The 7,808-nt window shown below is 41.0% G+C and overlaps 1 pseudogene; it reads right to left on the bottom strand.

Annotated features, from left to right (window-relative positions):
- Nucleotides 1–500: 500 nt before the first annotated feature.
- LOC100688915 lies at nt 501–3,445 on the bottom strand (annotated as a pseudogene).
- Nucleotides 3,446–7,808: the final 4,363 nt, after the last annotated feature.

Below are 7,808 nucleotides of genomic sequence, written 5' to 3'. Positions count from 1 at the left end.
TGTCTCTGCCTCTCTCTCTCTCTCTCTCTCTCTCTCTCTGTGTGTGTGTGTGTGTGTGTCTCATGAATAAATAAATAAAAATCTTTTAAAAAGTATTGATTTTAAAAGCTAAGTAACTTAAATGTCACACACACACAAAAACAAATGGTCCACAAAAACATTCTACTTTCCTTCTAAAGATTTTTACAATGTATTGTTATCATTAACCAGTCTTTTGCTGGCCAATTTGACACAAACAGTTCTTTTTTTTTTCCTTTTTTATTTATTTATGATAGGCACACAGTGAGAGAGAGAGAGGCAGAGACACAGGCAGAGGGAGAAACAGGCTCCATGCACCGGGAGCCCGACGTGGGACTCGATCCTGGGTCTCCAGGATCGCGCCCCGGGTCAAAGGCAGGCGCTAAACCACTACACCACCCAGGGATCCCCAACACAAACAGTTCTGACACCATTCTTCTACAACCAATTAAGGCTGGAGTGGCAGGTGTTGGAGATAATATTCATTTAGCCATCTGAGCTTTCTGGACAGACTCTGTGACCTTGCCAGCTCCAGCTGCCTCCTTGTCCAGTGCTTTGATGACACCCACAGCAACCTTCAGCCTCATGTCATGAACAGCAAAACAACCCAGAGGAGGATAGTCAGAGAAGCTCTCAACACACATAGACTTGCCAAGAACCATGTCAAAGATGACAGCATCACCAGATTTCAAGAACTTGGGACCATATTCGATAAAGGAGGAAAGACTATCCACTGGAAGAAAGACAGTCTCTTCAATAAATGGTGCTGGGAAAATTGGACATCCACATGCAGAAGAATGAAACTAGACCACTCTCTTGCACCATACACAAAGAGAAACTCAAAATGGATGAAAGATCTAAATGTGAGACAAGATTCCATCAAAATCCTAGAGGAGAACAGAGGCAACACCCTTTTTGAACTCGGCCACAGTAACTTCTCGCAAGATACATCCACGAAGGCAAAAGAAACAAAAGCAAAAATGAACTATTGAGACTTCATCAAGATAAGAAGCTTTTGCACAGCAAAGGATACAGTCAACAAAACTCAAAGACAACCTACAGAATGGGAGAAGATATTTGCAAATGACCTATCAGATAAAGGGCTAGTTTCCAAGATCTATAAAGAACTTATTAAACTCAACACCAAAGAAACAAACAATCCAATCACGAAATGGGCAAAAGACTTGAACGGAAATCTCACAGAGGAAGACATAGACATGGCCAACAAGCACATGGGAAAACGCTCCGCATCACTTGCCATCAGGGAAATACAAATCAAAACCACAATGAGATACCACCTCACACCAGTGAGAATAGTGAACATTAACAAGACGGGAAACAACAAATGTTGGAGTCGATGTGGAGAAAGGGGAACCCTCTTGCACTGTTGGTGGGAATGTGAACTGGTACAGCCACTCTGGAAAACTGTGTGGAGCTTCCTTAAAGAGTTAAAAATAGACCTGCCCTACGACCCAGCAATTGCACTGCTGGGGATTTACCCCAAAGATACAGATGCAATGAAATGCCGGGACACCTGCACCCTGATGTTTCTAGCAGCAATGTCCACAATAGCCAAACTGTGGAAGGAGCCTCGGTGTCCATTGAAAGATGAATGGATAAAGAAGATGTGGTCTACGTATACAATGGAATATTACTCAGCTATTAGAAATGACAAATACCCACCATTTGCTTCAACGTAGATGGAACTGGAGGGTATTATTCTGAGTGAAATAAGTCAATCGGAGAAGGACAAACATTATATGGTCTCATTCATTTGGGGAATATAAGCAATAGTGAAAGGGAATAGAAGGGAAGGGAGAAGAAAGGGGTAGGAAATATCAGAAAGGGAGACAGAACATGAAGACTCCTAACTGGGAAATGAACTAGGGGTGATGGAAGGGGAGGAGGGTGCGGGGTGGGGGTGAATGGGTAACGAGCACTGAGGGGGGCACTTGACGGGATGAGCACTGGGTGTTATTCTGTATGATGGCAAATTGAACACCAATGAAAAATAAATTTATTATTAAAAAAAAGAACTTGGGACCATCTTCCAGCTTTTTTCCAGAACGATTATCTGTCTTCTCCTTCAGCTCAGCAAACTTGCAAGCAATGTGAGCTGTGTGACAATCCAGCACAGGTGAATGTCTAACACTGATTTGGCCTGTTGGTTCAGGATAATGAGCTGTGAAGCCAGCTGCTTCCATTGGTGGGTCATTTTTGCTGTCACCAACCACATTGCCATAATGAACATCTTTGATAGATATATTCTTCACATTGAAGTCCATATTGTCCCTAGGAAGAGACTCACTCAAAGCTTCATGGTGCATTTCAACAGATTTTAGTTTAATTGTACCATTGGGGCAAAGGTGACCACATGCCAGGTTTAAGAACACCAGTCTCCACTTGGCCCACAAGGACAGTACCCATACCACCAATTTTGTAGACATCCTCAAGAGGCAGATGCAAGGGCTTACCAGTTGGACAAATTGGTGGCAGAATGCAATCCAGAGCTTCAAACATTGTGTTTCCACTGCCATTCCCATCTTTACAGGTGACTTTCCTTCTCTTGGACCAAGGCATGTTAGCACTTGCTTCCAGCATGTCATCATTATTCCAACCAGAAATTGGCACAAATGCTAATGTGTTGGGATTGTAACCAACTTTCTTAATGAGATTGGGAATATGAGGAGTAAAGAAGAATGGGGTCTCAAACCCCATTAATGTAGATGGTGACTTCATTAATGATTTCCTCATGTCTCTTCTGGGTATAGGGTAGCTCAGTGGAATCCATTTTATTAACACCAACAATTAGTTGTTTCACTCCCAGTGCATAAGCCAGAAGGGCATGCTCACAGGTCTACTATTCTTGGAAATACTGGCTTCAAATTCACCAACACCAGCAGCAACAATCAGAACAGCACAGTAAGCCTGAGATGTGCCTATAATCACATTTTTTATAAAGTCTCTGTGTCCTGGGGCATCAATGATGGTCACATAATACTTGCTGGTCTCAAATTTCCACAGGGAGATATCAATGATGATACCACATTCACATTCAGCTTTCAGTTTATCCAAGACCCAGGCATATTTGAAAGAGCTTTTTCCCATCTCTTTCTCCAATTTTTTGACAGTTCTTTTTTTAAAGGTTTTATTTATTCATTCATGAGAGACACAGAGAGAGAGGCAGAGACACAGGCAGAGTGAAGCAGGCTCCCCACATGAGCCCAATGTAGGACTCGATCCTGGACTCCAGGACCATGCCCCAAGTCAAAGGCAGACACTCAACCACTGAGCCACCCAGGTGTCCTGGATAGTTCTTTTATTGATCCCACCACATTTGTAGACCAGATGACCAATAGTGGTAGATTTTCTCAAATCTCTGTGTCCAAACAACAACAATGTTGATATGAGTCTTTTCCTTTCCCATTTTGGTTTAAGTTTAGTGGTGGTTTTCATGACACTTGTGTCCTGGAGGCAAACCCAAAGTGAAAAAAAGTCAGACAATGGTATAAACGTTACTTTTAAGTGTCAAACATAGTTTAAAAGACCTAGTATTAAAAGAATCATCTATTATATTTACCCAGATATTTACCATTTCTGGGTTCCTAGATTTGAATCTGAGTTGTGTGGTATCAGTGTTGAGTGTGAAGCTTCTGAATACTTCATCTCTGTAGAGTATAAGATCTTTCAAATCTTTGAGATCAGCTTTATATGGTTTAATGAAGTTTATGAGGTTTATAAGGTTTATGAGGTACATGGGGGTTTACATTCAAGGTGTGAGATCCCTATAATTTTAGAATGTCTGTGTTCCACTTTTATATTTGAGGCATTTGGTGTCTGTGCTGAAGGATTATGGCCCCTGAACACTTTGAGTGTCTATGCTTCAAGATTTTTATGTAAGGTATTTGCAGTTCATGTTATAGGGTATAAGATCTCTGAACTCTTTGAGGTCTATATCCCATGTTTTGAATCTAAATTATGTGGGTCAGAGTTCAATGTGTGATATCTCTAAAATTCTGAAGCTCTGTGTTGTAAGTTTAATGTGAGGTACTTGGGCTTTTTGATCAAGGTGTGAGTACTCTGAAATATTAGAGGATCTCTGTTCCAAATTTGAGTCTGAGATATTTGAGTCTTTTTTTTAAAGACTGATTTATTTATTCATGAGAGACACACAGAGAGAGGCAGAGACACAGGCAGAGGGAGAAGCAGGCTCCTTGCAAGGAGCAAGATGTGTGGCTTGATCCTAGAATTCCAGAATCACATGCTGAGCCACCCAGGCATCCCATATTTGAGTCTTACACACAAGAAGTGGGGGTTTGACATTTTTGAGAGTATATTTCTATTTTTTTTAATCTGAGGTGTTTGGAAGTCTTTGTTCAAGAGTAATGTCTCTAAAACCTTTGAGGGGATAGGTTCCACAATTTAAGTCTGAGATAGTTAGGGGGTCTGTGCTCAGAGTTGAGTTCTCTGCCCCAAGGTTTGGGTCTGAGATAATTGTGGGACTGTGGTCAGTCTCAGGTTTCTGAACTCTTTGAGAATCTGTGGCTAAAGATCTGAGATTTGGATGTCTGTGTTCACAGCGTGAGATCTCTGAAGTCTTTGAGATGTGCCTCAAAGTTTAATCTGTTTAATATAGAGTGAGTGCCAAAGGTGTAAACTCTGTGAATACTTTGAGGGTCTGTATTCAAGGCATGAAGTCTCTGAAATTTTAGAGGGTCTGTGTCCCAAGTTTAGGTCTAAGGTATTTGAGGTCTTAGTTCAAAGAGTGAAGTCCTTAAATTCTCTGAGGGTATATATTCAAAATTTTTTGTCTGAGTTGTTTAAACATCTGCATACCTATTTACATAAGGTATATGTTTGAAAGTTCTCACCTCCTGAGGGCATATGTTGAAAGTTTGAACCTGAGATAGGATTCTGTGCTTAAGCTTCCTAAGTCCTTTAGGGTCTGTTCCAACTTTTAAATATGAAGCAACTAGAAGTCTGTGTACTAGGTGTGAGGTCCCTCAGCTGTTTTTCAGTCTTTGCCTCAAGGTTTAACTCTAAGATTTTTGGAGGTCTCTGTCAGTGAGAAATGTCTCTGAAATCAATAAAATTATGTTTCCAAGAGTTTAACTCTGAGGTATTCAGAGGTCTGTGTTCAGCATGTTAAGTCTTTGAACTTTTAGAGGATCTGTATCCCAGGTTTTGAATATGAAGTATTTGGGATTTGTTTTCAGAGTGTAAAGTCTGAAATTTTAGAGGCTTTGTGTCCCAAGGATTTAGTTGGAATTATTTGGAGATCCATAGTCAGGGTATGAGGTCTCTGAAATTTTGAGAGTCTCTGTCCTTTTTTTTTTTTATGATAGTCACAGAGAGAGAGAGAGAGAGAGAGAGAGAGAGAGAGAGAGAGAGAGGCAGAGACACAGGAAGAGGGAGAAGCAGGCTCCATGCACCGGGAGCCCGATGTGGGACTCGATCCCGAGTCTCCGGGATCACGCCCTGGGCCAAAGGCAGGCGCCAAACCGCTGCGCCACCCAGGGATCCCGAGAGTCTCTGTCCTAAGGTTTGATTCTGAGGGGTTTGGAAGTCTGTATTCAGGGTATGAGTTCTCTGAACTCTTTAGGGTCTGTAACACAAGTTTGACTCTAAAGTATTTGGTGGTCTGTGTTCAGCGTGAGGTCTCTGAAGTCTTTGAAAATTTGTGTTGTAAGGTTTGAACCTAAGGTCACTATGGGTCTATGATCAGAGTGTGAGACCTCTCATACCTTTTGGTGTCTTTGTTTTAGTGTTTGAGTCTGAGGTGTTTGTAGGGTCTCTGATCAGGGTGAGAGGTCTCTAGAACCTATTGGAGTCTGTTCCCAAAGGCTTAAGTTTCATGCATCTGGAGGTTTGCATTCATGGGATGAGGTCTCTCTACTTTCTGAGGATCTATGTCCCAAAGATTCAGCATGAGTTATTTATAGGTCTGTGTTCAGAGTGGAAGCCTCTGAGATTTCCAGCTTCTGTTCTGAGAGTTTAGTTTTAGGAATTAAGAGACTTATTTTCGGGGTATATGGTCTTTGAACTTTTAGAATGTCTGAGTTCCACATTTTGATCTGAGGTATTTGGAGGGGTATTCAGGAAGTGAGGTCCATGAATTCTTTCATAGTCTTTGTTCCAAGTTTTTTGCCTGAGGTGTTTGGAAGTCCATGTTTAGGGTATGAGGTCTCTGATCTCTCTAAAGGCATATGGTCCATGTTTTGAGTTAGTTATTTAGAGGTATGTGCTCATGTTCTCTGAAAATTTTCAGGGTCAGTCCAAAGGTTTGAATCTGAAGTAACTGCTGATTTGTGTTCAGGATATGAGGCCTTCTGAACTTTTTCAGGGTCTGGCATATAAGGTTTAAATCTGAGGTAATTGGGGGTCTGTGATCAAGTTGTGAAGTCTTTGAAACTTTAAACTTGGATCCCAAGTTTCACAGGTACTTTTGCTCTGAGTTCAAAGAGTAAGGTTCTTGAAACCTTTTAAGTTTTAGGTTCCAAGTTTTTTGTCTGAGTTGTTTAGACGGCCCTGTTCAAGATGTGAGGTCTCTGAACTCTAAGAATCTATGTTCAAAGGTTTAAATCTGAGGTATTTGGAGGTCTGTGTTCATGGGATAAGGACTCTGAAGTCTTTGAGTGTCTATGCCAACGTTTGAATCAGGGGCTCTGGGTGTCTGTGATCAGGGCATAAGAGATGTTTGAACTTATTAACTATCTGTGTGCTCCAGGGTTTGATCTGAAGCACTTTGGGGTCTGCAATCTGAGTGTGAAGTTGCTCCATGCTGTAAGGATGTTGGTGGGAAAGTTTTATTGTGTTCTATAGGGCTCTGAGTTCAAGGTTGGAGGTTCTGAAACATTTTGATGATCCATGTTCTCAGGTTTCAGTCTAATGTGACAGGGGATTTGGGTTTGTGAGTTTAGGGATTTGTGGTTGGAGTATGAGGACTGAAATTGCTGAGGGTCTTTGATATGAATTTTGAATCTGAGCTTCTGGAGTCTATATTCAGCATGTGAGGGTTCTGACTTCTGAAGGTCTATGTTGGCAGGTCAAGGTCTTAACTGTTGGGTGTGGAAGTGTTTGGTGGTGCATGTTCAGGTGGTGTATGAGGTATCTGACTCTGAAGATTTTTTTAGGATTGATTTTGAGGTATTTGTGCATCTATATTTTGAGAAGTCTTTGAGGGTCTATGATAATGAATTTGATGCATTTACACACCTGTGTTTAGAGTTTTAGTTCTATGAAATCTTTAAGGATCTATGTTCCAAGATGTGATGCCTTTTGTGTCTATTTTTGTTTTCATTCACAAATCTTGTAGGGCTTTATTCTAATGTTTATATGACATATATGGATTTTTTAAAATATAAGTAAGTTCACTGAATTCATGGAAGCTCTATGTCAAGGTTGAAGTCTCAGATATTTGTTAAGATGTATAGTGGGTATGAGGTCTATGCATTTATTGAGGGTCTAAGTTCCAAATACTGAATCACCAGTATTCAGAGATGTGTCCAGATTGTAATGACGCAGAATACCCTCATAATATGTGTTCCCAGGTTGGATTCTGAGGTGTTTGGGGTCTCTTTTCAAGGATAGAGGAGTTTGAACTCTTTAAGGGTTTGTTTCCCAGGTTTGCTTCCAAGTTCCAAGTTTTGTTTTGGTTTGGTTTGGTTTTTGGCATCTAAGCTCAGGGTGTGAGGACTCTGAACTTTAGAGGGTCAGTGCTCCAAGAATTGTGTGTGTGGTATTTGATTATTGATGTTCAGAGTGTAAAGTCTCTGAAATTTTGAGGTCCT

The sequence above is a fragment of the Canis lupus genome, chromosome X (genome assembly GCF_011100685.1).
Source record: "Canis lupus familiaris isolate Mischka breed German Shepherd chromosome X, alternate assembly UU_Cfam_GSD_1.0, whole genome shotgun sequence".
In the NCBI taxonomy this organism is placed as follows: domain Eukaryota; kingdom Metazoa; phylum Chordata; class Mammalia; order Carnivora; family Canidae; genus Canis; species Canis lupus.
The sequence above is the reverse complement of the archived record's forward strand: the minus strand, read 5'-3'. Positions and strand labels throughout refer to the sequence as shown.